The following is a 16,413-nucleotide window of genomic DNA, read 5'->3' as shown; positions in this document are numbered from 1 at the left end:
CCCAAACGTAGTTTGAAGTTACAGTAAAAGGTGTGTGTGTGTGTGTGTGTGTGTGTGTGTATGTGTGAGTGTGTGTGCTGGGTGGGGGGGGAGTAAAATGTCAGCCTCATTTACTGATATTCGCCTGGCCGCCACTCTGAGCCGTCTCTGCTTGGCAATGAAATGAATCGGCTGACCTCTGAGCAGTTGGTTAAGCAGTGGGGTCACCGGCGAGGAGCACAGGGAACAACTCACCACGGACGCAGAGGAAAAAAAAAGACAGAGAGAGAGAGAGAGAGAGAGAGAGAGAGAGAGAGAGAGAGGACTTCTCCTTTCAATCAGTCTCCTCATAGATTTGCTGAAAGCCTCACTTCTCGCCTCCTCCACACATAATTCTAGCACACTCCTGCATGCTCTTTATCCACTGCTGCTGGAACACACACACACACACACACACACACACACACACTGCTCACCTCCAGCTCCAAGCAATGTTAAATCACTTTTTTTTAATCTAAAAAAAGGAGTTAACTATGATTGGCTTGACGTCAGCCACACCTAGAGTCCCAACATGAGCAACAAAAACAAAATTAAAAAAAAGAAAACTCCCTCAGTCCCTCAACATGTTTTCCAGCAGATGGAGTGTTGATGTTCACACGTTTTTGCAGGAAAATGCATCGACACAATGTCGATTTTTTACACACCGTAGCACCATTCTGACCTGATTAGCTTCTTGGAAAATGCACACGAAGTGACGGCGAATAGATAACATCTGCGATGGGATGAAGAACAATTTTCAAGAGGGACCTGCACAATATTACAAGTCTCTGAGAAAAAGTGTCATAATAATCAAACACACCTACTAACAACATATTTAAGCAATGACACAACAGCGGGAGCAATGTTGCAGCTGGACCAGAGTAACTATTTCAGGGTCGTCATTTCAGATGGGACTAGCTGATCTTTTTTTTTCTTCTTTTCGTCAGAGGTTTCTTTCTGCAGTGCGCAGGAGGTCCTGGATTTGGCGCAGTGCTAAAATACATAGTTACTGACATGGCAGATTCAGATGGGATCTAAAATTTATAGACGAGGTGCTCCGTTTTCAATTTCTCCCACATCCCCCAATGAAACTAATCCCATCCAAATGGGGTTTCAGAAGGGGTTTCAGATGACTTTCACAAAGTAACACGTTTGTTGTCGTAAGTAAACAACAAAAGAGCACCTAGTGGGGATTTTTTGGTAAGAAATACAGCAAACAAAGAATAAATAGTAACCAAGAACAATGCAAACGGGGAAAAAAGTGAGGACTAGGGTTGAGTACTGTTTACCTTTACAGTGACATTGATACCCACTTGTACTTTTCTTGGTCATTTAGATTTGCTAAAATAAAAATCTTATTTTCTCACTTGTAAATTTCCATGAGTGGTGGTAATGTCAGCTGCAGCATCTGAGGGGGTCTTCACATCATCAAACACTTGCCTGATTTCATATCTATGGTGGGATGTTTTTGCGTAGGCGAACTTGGTGTGTTACCCCCTGAGTTCTGTATCATAGATATCTGGACTGGACCAGTATCCTACGACTCAGCGTTTAAGAGACATCATGACCTGGGTGACCGAGGATCTTCGTGTGCCGTGTAACAAATACCGCAGAGAGCATCGTTACATCCGGCACCTTTAAAAGTACAACACAAATCTGGTCAAAACTCACGACGTTGGGAGTCGCCTTCCTTAAGGGGGCAAAATCCAAATCCCCATCATTTAAATCATTAAATTTTAGGGTAAAGATTTGGACTAGGGTTAAGCTAAGTCTCCAGGAAGGAGTGGGGTTAGGGTGAATGCAAGTCAATGTGATATGTCTGTGTGTGTGTGTGTGTGTGTGTGTGTGTGTGTGTGTGTGTGTGTGTGTGTGTGTGTGTGTGTGTGTGCGTGCACATGCATGGGGCCCATGAAATCATTCTTTTTAATCAAAAAATATAGTACTAGGCAATAGTACAAGAAATATTATGAAAATGCAGCACTGTCAGCTCACTACAGATGGTTAACGTCTAGATCAATATCATATTTGCATCTTCACTCAACTCTGTCCTTTACCACTACTTCTTTATTTTTAAGGACACTGTGTACTGTAAATCAAACGCTGCACTGCAGTCGAGTTATGCTGGCGGTGCAGCTGCAGCGTGAGCAACCTCCACCAATCACTGGGTGAAGAAAGTAGCTTGTATGCAGCCTGACAGACAAAACCCAGGACAAATAAATTTAGCCTTTCTTCTGTCATCCAGAATTTAGCATCTGGGAAGTCGGAGGTTGGTGAGTAAATCAAACTGAGAGGATAAAAGTGGACAAAATGGCTTAGGGGTGACGTGTCCCCACATCCCCTTCGTAAATGATGCCTTTGATTGTGTGTTTAACCTGCCATCAAGCAAAGTCGCGCAAGCTAATTATCTCATTCAATCATTACCAAATGCAAATGAGACTTTACTGAAAGTCGCTTCCACCCAAGTTAGCTTCAGAAACAACTTCTTTCTAAATTGCCATACAATGAACTCCCATCTGCATTCCCTCCATGTATTTAATCCCTGCAGCTATTACACTCCCACTGTTGTGTGAGACTATTTTTGTCAGAATATTAATGTTTAAGCAGAAATTTTAAATCACTCAAACAGGAGGCTATGTCTCTCCTCACATGCTGATTTACACTTCGTGTGACTCAATGCATTTTCAAATCATTTTTTAGAAGCTATATTAAGTTACATGTCTTCTGTGGACTGGAAACAATTGAACGCAGTGACTGTTACGCTATAATGACAACTTCACGGCTCGCTAGATCCGGCGATACATCCCTTTTCACGCTTTGATCACCTTCCTGTGGTGGATTCACTGTAAAGTTTTTTTTCAACTTAAGGTGTATTTGTGTCCAATCAGCTTCACATCGTAATTCGGTGATGGCACGTGTGCTGCGTTATAACCGGCTTTGGTCTCTATTCATTCACAACTACAGTGACATGAATTTATTTTAATCACCATTACAATGTGCTCTCCTAAACACATTACCGGTCACTGAATTACTTCTGGAGCGTTGCACTTGGGGCAAAATTGACTGATTTGTTACATAAGTAAGCACAAGCAAATCAGTTTCTCTGGTCTTAAGATACAAAGTGGAAACGGCAGTGAAATCTCCCCAAATCAGGATAACAGTGAGTCCACTTGCCTCTGAATCAGCTACTTAACTGCCAGCTGCTTGTTTATTATGAGACGAAATAATGTGGAGCTGAAACAATTAACTGTTGAATTGATTTGAACAGAAGAAAATGCAAAGACCATGAGTTACATAAGAACTTGATTGAAAATGTTTTACTCAGAAAGTATGGTAATAACTTATAATTCAAGTTTGAAATGATAGTTATACAGATAATCAAATAGTGGACGAAGCGTTTCCTGCAGAAAATGCAGTGTGAATAAAAATGGCTGGAGCTTTGCTGAAAATGGCTGAAAAAAAATGGCCTAAAATTCTGAAGGAACTAATAAGTTTAAGCTGAATCCAAATAATCAGCATGGTAACAATTTATTATTCAAGGATGAAATGAGAAGATAATTCACCACTAGAAAATAAACTTCCTGCGGAAAATGTAACGTGAACAGAGTCGGTTGAAAGATGATTTGAAACGATGTTGAAAATGGCTGAAAAATGGCTGAGATGTTGAAAATCTACAGCTGAAGCTCAAATAAAGTGAAAGATTGATAAAATAAAAAAAGCTAAATGGGCACAAAAGAGTTTCAAGCAATCTTGAGTGTGAAAATTAAAAAAAAAAAACACCTGAAAATTCTCTACACTCGCTTCCATTGTTAAAAAAAAAAAAAACCTAAAGAAAGAGAGAAAATCTGAATATTTTAAGAGGCAAAAACACTTTGAAAGATATCCACTATGATTCCCCTAGAGACTTGAGTATTTTCTATATTTGAGGGTTTCTGTAGCTGAAAATACGAAGGAGTTAATAAATTCAGACACATTTCTATAACAGTGTATTAAATACACTTATAAAATCTTCTAATAAGCAAGGGTCTGCTATGAGTCTTTAAATGCGGAATTTTCCTGAATGAGTCTGGTTGTGTGAGAGCCACGAGAGGTGAGAAGAGACCACGCAGGATTTCTTTCTGTTGAGATCTGTTGACTGTGGAAACCACAGCAGGACTGTGATTTAATTCATGAGACCGGTGCATTGAGGGGTGCAGCTACAGCAGTCACGTATGACTGCCTCGCACACCTTGGCCATTATACAACTGTGCGGAGTAATCGTCAGTCCTAATGAGTCCCACGAGATGGCTGCCAATACTATAAAGGACCCACCACCATGCTTAACAGTCGACAGCATACATCTTCTGGCCGTCTCTGCTGTTAAACCCACCAGAACAGCGACAAATCATCTTTCACTTAAGCTCTGTTTTTGCTTCTTTAGGAACACACTGCATGTTTTGGATCATATCATTTTTCTAAAAGGTCAACCTCATACGGTTGCTTTTTACATCGCAGACATGTTAAATATGTTTAGGATTCTGGCGCTTATTGTGTTTGCCTGCCTTCCTTGAACGTATCTGTCAGTGTGCTTTAATTCACATCCAACGTTCTGTTCTGTTCGACTGCAGCTTGGCAGTAAATCGTTTTTACCAACTGTGATGTTTCTGCAGCACACACTATCAAAAACTGCACTCTACTAAAAGTGGGCATTGAATGTTTAATCAAAGTGTTCTTCTTTAGGTAACTGATTTGAAAGTTAACCGATTCAAAGCATGTAAATGGATTGAAGTGAATAGATTCACTTAAGAGCAGCGAAACAAGTTGTTCAAATATATATGACATTTTATCACATCTCGAAGTTTCGTATTCACACACGAGAAATTGAATAGCCTTTATTTTTTTCATCTTCTACTTGAGTGGCTAAACGCTCGACTATATATCACTACATTACCTCAGTGGCTGCTAGCTTAAGCCAATTTTAAACAGATTCCGCAACACCGTTGTAAAAATGACACCGGCATTATGACGCATGGCATGTTTAGGCTTTGCCCCTGGGCGTGAGAGTGTTATGGCGTCGGCTGAACCAAAACAGATACGTTGAGGGAGAAAACCAAAACACTCCTCAAAGTGGAGAGGAAGTGGAGATGTAGATGATAAAAAAAAAAAAAAGATGTAGTCATGGCTTTCCAGATTCTTCAACCTCTGACTCCATGTTTCTGTTACTATTGCTGGTAAACCTTAGTATCAGAGCACAATGACTCATTTCTGAATGTTCTCCTTTTTGGAACACTGAAATAATACATGTCAATTTGAGAACATTAGGAAAATGCTGTAATTTGGTTCTCTACAATTAATAATAATGAGAATGAGAAACAGTGACCCTCAACCAAAATCTGATAGAGAATTGTAATTATATTTGTCGAAAACTTGTTTCTGACCTGGTCAAATCTTACGGCATGTATTACATGTCATTATTTTGGATTACTCTGCCTATTAGAAACTGTAGGCTATCGCTGTAAAGATGCAGTATTTTAATCAAGGCTTAAAATATCAAACTAATATATTTTGGCCATATTGCCCAGTTCCACAATTTGGCTGCATTAAGTTGAAAATGAGCCATGGACTTGATATGCACGCGCACGCACACACATTCTCACACACTCTCTCTCTCTCTCTCACACTCTCACACACACACACACACACACACACACACACACACACACACACACACACACACACACACTCTGCAGGCGTGGATGGGTTACTTGCTATTAATTTGTCCACCAACTCTGTCAGTTACTTTGGAAACCAAGACACAGGCAATCAATCTGCAGCATTTCCGATGAGAAATAGAACTGCTCTATCTTGTTTTTCTTGTTTCTTTATACATAATTACTTTTTTGTTCACTTCTTGTCTTTGCAGAGACGGTCTGAAGTTATTATTCTAAAGTTACCAACCTGAATGAGCACTAAACTGCTTTATATTTCTTTTTTTCTCCAAAGACGGGCAGAAATGTTCATCCCTGCTGTTAAAGAACTGCTGTTTTTCTTAAACGCTCAGTATTCCTTTCAACCACAAACGGTCTCGCAGTGAAAACAATATCCGAAATGTATTTTGATGACATAGTGAGGTAGTATGGGGTCATGGGACTTATTGTCTTCATTGTTTTACAACCACAGCTCTAATTAAGCAATTGAAGTTTTGTTCACTTATTCTGAGGTAGAAGTACATCGTTCCTTTACTTGAGAAATACCCAGAAAAAAGAGTACTTTGACAAAAGTTTCCATTCAAAATTCTACCGAGGTAAAAGTAGAGAAGTACTTGATATTGATTTTACTTAAGTAGCAACAGTAAATGTACACAATCTGCATAAAGTTTGTGTGTTCCAGTGCTTGAGAGTGTTAAAGCGGTGTGTGTTCCAGTTGTGTTTCTCCATTCATGAAACCAGGCTTCAAATTTGAAACTACATCATCTCCATCATATGAAGCTCTGTTTCCTGCGCATGATTAATAGTTTGGATGATTTAATGCTTCAGGTGAATGTAGTGAGATCAAAGTATCATGTCCCTTTAAACGTAAATACTTCAACAAAGTGCGCATATCTTGACAATGTACTGAAGTACAGTACTAAAATTGAAATAGTTACTTTCTACTACTACATTGTACAGTATTGTACATTGAGTCATGATTATTCCAACAGTGATGGTAGCTAGCTAATGCTACATTAGCTAGCTTCATTTTTTGAGAATTTAATGCTGAAATTCTGCCTTTAAAATTTTCAAACAGGTGTAACTTCAGCACTTGACTAGATACATTGGGTCTGCTTTCCTTTCCAAATGAGAGAGAGAGAGAGAAAGAGGGCGAGAGAGAGATAGAGACACTTGACTTTGTCCTCAGTGTATCTAATCTATGAGATTTTGACAAGAAACCGATCCTGCATCCAGGATCCAGGGCTACATGTAGTGATTTTTGGCTTTCAAGCATCCACATCTTTAAAAAAAAAAAAAAAAGTTAAAATAGAAACCCAAATAAAAAAATACAGCTAAACCTCTGCATGTGACAGAAATACATTTTATTTCCACATGTTTGTCCTGCTCGCTCCATTGTAGTGAAAGCTGAAGGGCCACACACACGTACACTGAGAATGATTTGGAACAAAGATAAAAGTATGCGCTTTAAAAAAATAAAAAAAAAATCAACCCAGCTGTCAGGAAGTACAGGTGTATTTTTACCAGTTCAGAACATTTCTTTACAGAACGGTAGCTGTGTGGGTTTAGACGGTCTATCTGTGCCTGCAGCATTAAACACAGAGTGCCATTCAGGGTCAGAGGAGCAGCTCAAGCCACCTGAAAACAGATTAGACTTCATGGTGGCTTTATACAGGAAACACTCAGAAATTCCGTTTTCGCTACCTTGTAAAAATTATAGAACGTTAGAATAAGAATTTGTGTTGGACACAGTTGTGGCTAAAAAGGGCCTTTCACACCCTTCACCCCTAAAATACGTTGTATCAACAGGGCAGTTGAAGGAAACCTATTGTGTTCCTCCATATTTTGCGTCATAAACGCAATCTTTCATTGTCAGATGTTCCTATTAAATATTGGCAAATGTAATTAAAAAAATTCTGAACATTCAGTTTACAGAATTTCGACTTTCCTGTTGAATAGGAGCTTAAAAAAAAATACAATTATTCAACCAAATTAAAGAATTGCCCGTATGTATGATATGATAATCAATTAATAATCAGTCTTTTATCAAGCAAAAATGTCAAATCATTTTCTGATTTCAGAATTGAGATGCTGAACTTTTTTTTTGTGATTCATGACAGAAAGTGAAGTCTTTGGGTTTTGGAATGTTAAAATTAAAATTTTTTAGACTAAACAATGAATCGTGAACAACGACAAAAAAAAATCCGCAGAACATGATAAGTGCAGCCGATCGCAAGTGACTTTGTTATGGTCATCTGTTCTGCAGCAAACCCATGAAGTGCAGAGACGCTGCCCCTCAGCAGGCTTCAGGAAGTTGTCCAATCAGAAGAAAGAGGGCATCTAAGGAAGGGGGCTTGAAAGAGACTACAACAGTGTTTTCCGGGGAGGCATGAAGGGCCGGTTTAAATATAGATAGGGTTTTGGTTTTTTTTTAGCTGTGAGTCATGCAGAGCTACTCAGGTGAAGTCGCGGAATAAAATACAGAGTTGGAAACGAACATAATAGCTCTGTGAAAACTTCAAACGTACAGCCAACCCCGAAATATGACTCATGTGTGTCTTCCCCTGACAAAACTGTGCATCCTGTGTTAAGAAATGTACCTGACGGGAAAGCCGAGTGTGTAATCAACAAATATAAGAAACAAATGCAGCCACCATACCACTTCTCCACGCTTCAAAAACAGAGAGGGCTTGTGTAGACGCGATGCTTTTCTCTGCTGCCAGGTTTTGCTTGTGCTCTGGCTTAGCCTCACACTAGTGTAAGGGATGCAAGCTTCTTTCATTTTATTTTCAGCCCCCTGCCTCCATTTTTTTTTCCTCCTTCACTACATCATTCCTTTGGGTGTTTGTGCCGTGTCCCGTAGTTACCGGGTAAGAGACCCAGCAGCTCAGAGAGTTAAAAGCCTACCCTGTCCCACTCATACGAACAAGACCATCAATAATTCACCCTCATTGGGAAGCATTATCTAACAGCCTTATGAAATTTTAAAGATTGTGGGTGACAACACAAAACCAAGAAGTGCTCCGTAAGAGGACACTCCAGGTGGCAACAACGTTGGCAACAGATATGCAATAGTGGGGGGGGGGAATCCGGGGGGGTTAACCATTATAACACATAAAAGACAGATGCCTTACTGAATTAAGGCACAGCGAATGAAAAAAGACGCTTCTCCTCTTGTGTGTGCGAGACAGCGAGCGCATTTTGGAGGTGGAAGCTGGGCTGTATTAACACCCAGGCTCATTCTCATTGACAGTGAAATCCCTCTAAGCCTAGATCAATTACTTCCAGCTCTCCTGTAATTAAAATGTCCTAACAAAGGTCTTAGGAGCACAGGACAGAAACCTACTCATTGAAAATAAGCCCGGTCCAATCTATAGCACTGTCTCCACGAAAATAGGTTGTTACAGGCTTTCTTTGGTCAAGTGCACAAGGAGGACGTGACCATTTTATACCAAATTGAGGTTAGCAGAAGATTAGAGCTTGCAAGATATTTTTTAATCAAGTACCTAAGATCAAATATAAATTAATCCATCGTATAAAAAAAATCCTGTGCTTGTTTTTGTAGCCCCAACTGCTAAGACAACTAATTACATTTTCTCTTGAGTACATCTGATGCTTGACTATGCTAAGCTGATAAATGACACAACGCTCATGAGTCTCCTAATTAAAACTCAGCAGTGGAGTGATTAGCAATCACAACTCTCTCAATCACAACTCTTCAAACATCAAGATGTGTTTTGCTCGGCTGATCACAAACAAGCTTCCGTCCCTGCCTCGCTCACTCGCTCTCTCTCTCCCTCACACCGCAACTCACTGTTATTAAGGAAACATATGAAAAAGAGGAAATTAGCACAAGGAAAGCTGTATTTTCTCAATTGCTACATTTTCTTAAAATGTTGACTGCCAGCTTTCCAAACCGATATACACACTTCCCGTGCAACAGTTCAGCATAGGATGAAATCTAGGTATGAGCATTACTATTGGCAGCTACCAAAATTACCCTTGAAAGCTGTTCCGTGCTTGTGCCGAGGAGGGACCATTCCATCGACACACACAGAGAGCAAGATGGCTGACTGCACTGACACATTGTGAAAGCACGCCTCACCATCCAAGGTAATAGATTCTCTTTGCTGCGCGACTCCCACAGCTTCTCATCTAATGTGACAACGGCTGCCAATCAAAGCTCGAGGAGCGTTCAAGGGGCTTTGACAAATATCTCCAAACCACACTGGCGTCATCACAAGACACCAAGTGACATCAGGTAGCCAACAAATGGCCATTAGAGAGGACAGACAAAGAAATACAGGTGACCTTCGTGCTCGTCGAAGCCTCTGGAACAAAAACAGCACTCTGGGAGCAGCATTTATTCTTTCTGCACATAAAAACACAACAACAAATGCCAGCCGTGCCATATCGTGGGAGGTGACATTTAAGTGTTGGACAGAAAATGCACTGCAATGAGAGCATTAAAACGTGGAAGGATTTCATGATTATTTGAGAGAATATGCAGCATTTGCAAAGTGAATGAACTTTTTCTTTTTCTTCTTCCATGAATAACTGATTTCCCAGAAAGCAAACGTGCCTCTGCTGAACATGTGAAAGCATTTAATGAAGGATTCAAGCTGTCCGTCGCTTGCCCCGGCAGATTACTCGTTCGAAAATTAAAACAGGAGTGTGTACCTGTTCCATTGTCTTTCTCCTCAGCGTTAAATGAGAAATAACAATGTTACACCACATCAGCCAAGTGATTTACATTTTTATATGATTCATGAATACCATGAAGGACGAACAGAGAAACGTTTTTCTGCAGTGAAGCATGGCCTGAACCTCAATTCTTGGGATAATTATATTTAGGAATTTTCAGGAAAAAAAAAAAAGACAAAGCATTTCTTCAGTTGAAGACAGATGACCTGTCAGATAAACCTAATGCCAACACAAAGCCTTCCACCTTTAATCTGCACACTTCCTGTGACCTATACTATGACAGAACCAAATAAAGCACGCTATCTTAGTATCCCCATGAGACCGAGCAGCGTCCTCATATGCTAATATGGGAGAAAGAAGGAGAGGGAGCTAAGGGGGCGGCCTAGACAACTCATAGGTCAGTGCTAATTTTCTGATATATGGTGCCTGTAGACCCGGCGCACATCCATCACACACCGCCGACGGCACACACCAAAGGGTTAACGCACACTCCAAAGAGACCTCTGATGATCCATCACTCAAAAAGCAGCCTCCTTTAAGTGTAACACCTTTTAACAACACCGAGGGGGTAGCGAGGACTGCGTCGGGGCGCTCTGCGGTGAACGCGTGGAGAGCCAGCGGGACTGCTGGATCTAAGCTCCAAGCCTCTGTTGATCATTAAACATCCATTTTAAAGCAGTAGGGGAAAGTTAACTGTCATCTTAAACACGGGAGGTGGTAACACAGGAGAGAATTTCCTCCCTTCCACGTACGTTCTCAGTGAAACGTGCAAGACCCATATATCCATCCATCAAGTTAACTACCCTAACACATAATCATTCGTTCCAGTCGTCTGTCTCTTTATTTTTGGGGAAACCCACAAAATGGCTATGATGGGTTTGTGCAGTTAAATGAGAAATTCGCCCAGCAGCACTTTGTTAAATAAACATAATGCCCTTTTGCTTTTTTAAAGCTCATTCTGTGGTGTCTTTTTCTTTGCCGTCCTTCGGCCAAACGTTAACACATCTCCATTACAGCTTGAAATGTCTTGGGGGGGGGGGGGGGTAGATGGGAGCTTCTCCACAGCATCAGCGGTAAATGTCAGGTTTGGTGTCCGGCCCTCCAAATCAGACCAGACCATTTTGCAGCACTCACCCAGAACAAAAACCATCTTAGGAGGTGCAAACGATGCCAGTTTCTCCATCGGAGCGGTGCAACTCTCCTACACTGTAGCACTTTAAGATTTTCACAGCACTCTCTTTTCTTGACTCCACAACTTTTCTGGTTCTCTCCCTCCTGTCCCATCCTCCTACACATAAACAATGCAGAGAGCCCTGTTCTCTGAGCTTTGTCAAAAGTCATCGGAGTGAACATAGGAAATCACTTACTGGAGGAGACGTAGACGAGGCAAACTGATGTAGTTGAGTCGGTACAGCAAGAAGAGGGAAAAAGCACCGTTCATCATAAAATGCAGTGAACATTTCAAGCTGACAATGTCTCACCACTGGAGAGAGAATCCCACAGTCCACGTCTCCTCCAAGACCAATGCAATCAGAGCTGTCTCGTCGAGCATTACTCATCGCTGCTTCCCCCTCTCCTGTCTGTCCGTTTGTTGACCAAATTTTCACAGTGAACAACTCAGAGGAACTGGACGAGACAACCAGCTGTCCAGCCCACCCGTCGAGAGTGAAGATAGCAGGTGAAGAGCTCCCTCTTTTTTTCCTTCCCCGTTCTTGCTCACCGGGTTCAAAAACCCACTCTTGTCTGAGGCAAGTTTTGCGATGATATTTACTGTGAAACAAGGAGGGAGCGCTCCTCTCTGGCACTTGGCTCTTGTTATTTCCCAGGATGACCAGGAAGAAATCCACAAGACCCCCTGCTGCTCTCCTAGCACCATTTACACTCCCCATGTCTAGGTGGTAACACGGCACATGCTCAACCTTCTTTCACTATCAACCGGTTCTGATCCGTCTCCTGCAGTAGAACCCTGCATAAAGGCCTGAGTGTCTCTGTCTTCATTTGGGCCTGTATTAAAAAAAGGTCACTCCAAATACACAATGTCTTGCCACATTCTTTCGCTAACAAACAACAGCTGCACCGAATGTGAAATAAATATCATCAGACACTGTGAGGTACAAATGCTTCGAGTCTTTACAGCTACAGTTACTGAATGTAGAATTAAATCTTTTTTTTTTTTGGTTGCAAGAAAGCAGTAGGAGACAAATTCCTTTGGGGTATTTTAGATGTAGACTGCTGTGGCCAAAATACCCATCAAATGGGTAAACAAATTTTCATCAACTTATTTATGCATCTCTCTCCACGGACACACAGTGGGCTCTCTATCTCCTTGAAGATAAAATACAGACCTTTGCTGATGTGTTACGCTCACACTGAGAAATACTGGGGAAAATGTTTTAAACAGGCTCACTCTTTTGAACACGACCACGTCTCTGAAAGGCCGCCAACATTTCCACTAAATACACGGCTTTTGCTGTTAGATTATGGCCAACAAATTCTTTCAGTCCACACTAAATCTGTTTCCAACACAAACACTTTCAGACACACACACACGCGCGCGCACACACACACACACACACACACACAAATGAAACTACAGTGTCCACAAACGCTGTCAGTGTCCTCCACCAGCAGCAGCAACACTCTATCAGAACAAAATTGCTTAGAGGAAGGGGGCTGGTGGCTCATGTTCTCCCCATTGAAATGCAGACACTTTGATATGGAAATTGGAAGTTATAAAAACCTGCTAGAATTCACACTAGCAAGCATTGAAACCATTTGCACAACGTGAGATGTGAAGGCACTTCCTCCCAGGACAACACACAAAGACAAATGGACCAAACCAGCATGTCTGGGTTAGGGTGAGAGAAGGGAGAGAGAGAGAGAGAGAGCGAGCGAGAGAGAAGTGTGTGGGAGGGGGGTTAGGATGCAACACAACAGAAGATCTACTCACACAGTTTCCACTTCTGAATTCCTGACATCAATGGTCCCAGTTGGGAATCAAAAACTTACTCACAATGCTTTGCCTGCGATGAAGTGGGATCGAGCAACGAAACCGAGCACCGTCCAAACGAGATATCACATTGTGGGTATTTTTTGAATATGGAGACATTTTTTTTGTTGTGTAAATCAGGAATACAAAGCAACCAGGAGTCCAATTTTTCATAAAATTTCTGGAAGGTTTTGAAATACCATACATACATCACAACAGCAGAGTAGATATATCAAAAAAAGTTATATCTACCCACACCGATATTACCCTGCACCCCAAAAGACCAATATGATGATATATACCCACACTTATACAAATAAAAGGCTTCTGACGAGGGCCATATTCATTTTTTTCCGCATCGCCCAGCCCTGCGGTAACAATTCTGGATTAATCGATCAACTGTAACAAATCTGTGATTAACTGCGATATCTGTTTAACTTCAGGAAGAGAAGAGTCCCGAAAAAAGGCCAACAAAAAAAAAAGTATTCCCCAGCTTCTCTACAACAAAGTGCAGCATCTCTTTGACACACACGTTTACATGAACAATTTGTCAAAATGACCTCAGTAGAGTGTGTTTAGGATGAATGCTCGTATTTGTCGCCAGGGTCTCAATGTAGCCCGAGAGGAGGTGTCGCGATATTTTGTCTCCTCCTCAGTTTCATCCATCATTTCAGGAAACAACCTTGCAGAGCAGCGTCATCCCATTAGAACCTACTTGGCATAACAACCTCTTCATCCTGGGGAAATCAATGATGAGCACGTCGGCTGCTTTCACCGTCCTCCAAGTCAACTGGACTTCTTCTGTCTTTTTTTTTTTTAATGTTTTTTTTTTAATCTGCTCTTCCAAAATGGCTGACCTGAGAGAGAAAAACTTGTCTGCCGCAGTCAAAATATAACAGGATTTGTCTGGTTACATGTCAGTTCCCCAGACTGAGCATCTACAGATTATATGATGTTGCAATTGGTCAGTCGAGGGGTTTTCAAATGCCGCCTGAATTGATTCGCCACAAACAACTAAGGATTGAAAAGTCATCACATAAACCTCCACGTGTGTACGAGCTTCTCAGCTTCCTAACTTGTCAGTATAGCTTATATAATGTTGCACCATTATCCCGATTTGACACAGTCAGTATGGATTTTGTGTAAATGTGATTTAACCTTGATATTTCAGTCCTGTGTCTGCAGTCTCTGGAGGTTTGTCCCCCTGAAGTCTATGCAGCTCTTCCTCTAAAAGCTTCACGTGAGAAGGCGATATTGTTCCCCAGCCTGTAAAAAGTCTTGGTCTGTGTGTGTGTGTGTGTGTGTGTGTGTGTGTGTGTGTGTGTGTGTGTGTGTGTGTGTGTGAGTGTGTCCCATCATCTCACATGGCTGGCTCAGGTCTGTGAATTATACATGCCCTGTGAAATGATCTTATTTTATAGCCGCAAAATGGAGAAGTAAATGGAGACAGTAACTGACATCTAACTACTCAGCTCCTGTTGTCTTGGACTGCGTGGAGAAGCCTCACCATATTATCACGCTGAATAGCAGATCAATCAAGGCATGCACCGCTTCTCTCTTCGTCTAGGTTCATTTTTCAACAGAGGGAGAAAAAAAAACCCACCACATTCATCATCAGAAAAAATCTCTTTCGTAGTGGGCTTTTAATTTAAATTATACGGGTATATTTAAGATGATGAGGATGCTATTAATTAAAAGTCTGGAAGCCCCAGGCGATACACACCCCAACACTATGGGATATTATTGATGTCACCCAACATTTTTGAAATTGGCAGAGGAGCCCATGGGCCCGTTTTCCCACATTTAGCGTCTCTTATCATGGGACTGTAAATAAATGGTATCGATTCAGGGAGGCACCTCCGCCTCAGACTGGACATGTCTGCTTTTAAATGCTACTTACTGTGCGTTGCGCCGTGCCAAAATATGGATCCTCGGAGTGTGAATTTCAGATCAACACCAGGAGCCCCCCTCCTCTCCTCTTCTTTTTTTCAGAAGAGGCCCCCAGAAACTAAGCAGCGGGTCGCACAAAGACGGCTGGGTCTCGGCTGCATGCTCCACTTTCTTCACAGTGGGCAGATGGAGGAGTTTCTTGTGGCAGGTATCTTTCCCTCTTCAAGCCCATACATCCGGGATCGGACCGATAGCTCCATGGCGAGGGGTTTGTTCTAAAGTAATGATCGTTACTCGCCCCCCTCTTCTGCAAGCAGGCTCCTTCCGACGGGAGCGCCACGGAGAGACCGCATAAAAAAAAGGGATCACTTGAAGGAGACGAGATGCGTCTCAGACTCGTAGGGAAATGAAAGTCCGGGCACGTCTTCCTCGCTGACAAGAGCGTCTGAAAGTCTCACTTCACAAGAGAGAGGAGGAATGTTTGGTCTGGTTGTCGGAGCGCTCCCGGTTCTTCCCTCTGCGCCTCATCCACACGCCGTGCAGACAGTCGGAGCTGCAGCCGGACTGGAGGCGAACAAGGCAGAAGCATCGGGCGCACCGGTCTCCTGCTCTGCAGCAGCTGGCTGGGGCGGGACGCACTGAAAACCCGGAGCGGACTAGCGGTAGGACATGGACCGGATCCCAAACGCCAGTTATGACAAAATGCATTCAGGCTAAAGTTTAAACGCCTCCGCCATCAAGATTTCATCCCCGTTTTTCTAAGTTCTGCTTCGTCAAACTTATACACATAAATGCAGGAATCCCCCAGGACGCCAGGAGGCAAAGTGACGCCAAATGTTCTCCATTTTGTAAGAAAGGAGAAACTCACTTTTATTGCTGGAGGCATATAAAGTGATACAGGGATGATGATTTTTTTGTAGGTCAAACCCGGAGGTGAGCATGAGTTCCCTGACCAAACATCAGCAAGATTTTACATAAGATTTTCAATAATTACACGAAATAAGCTCTGTGGAAAAGTTAATTTTGAGACGTACACATTTTGTGATAATAATCTGGACTAATGAACAACACTTTTATGATACAATGATGGATTTTTTTTTTTTTGGAACAAAACATATAAACCAAAAT

General features: G+C 41.8%; 1 protein-coding gene across 10 annotated transcripts in view; it reads right to left on the bottom strand.

Annotated features, from left to right (window-relative positions):
• Positions 1 to 15,860, bottom strand: part of adgrl2b.1 (adhesion G protein-coupled receptor L2b, tandem duplicate 1) — an 89,954-nt gene extending 74,094 nt beyond the window's left edge. For all 10 annotated transcript variants that reach the window (XM_086203962.1, XM_086203965.1, XM_086203966.1 and 7 more), the window contains exon 1: positions 15,296 to 15,860. The gene's annotated coding sequence lies outside the window, so the exon portion shown is untranslated. The remainder of the gene's footprint in view (positions 1 to 15,295) is intronic.
• Between the last annotated feature and the right edge of the window lie 553 nt (positions 15,861 to 16,413).

Source organism: Aulostomus chinensis, chromosome 5, assembly GCF_037954235.1.
Source record: "Aulostomus chinensis isolate RoL2024-O1b breed Wild chromosome 5, RoL_Achi_v1.0, whole genome shotgun sequence".
NCBI classification, from domain to species: Eukaryota; Metazoa; Chordata; class Actinopteri; order Syngnathiformes; family Aulostomidae; genus Aulostomus; species Aulostomus chinensis.
The sequence above is the reverse complement of the archived record's forward strand: the minus strand, read 5'-3'. Positions and strand labels throughout refer to the sequence as shown.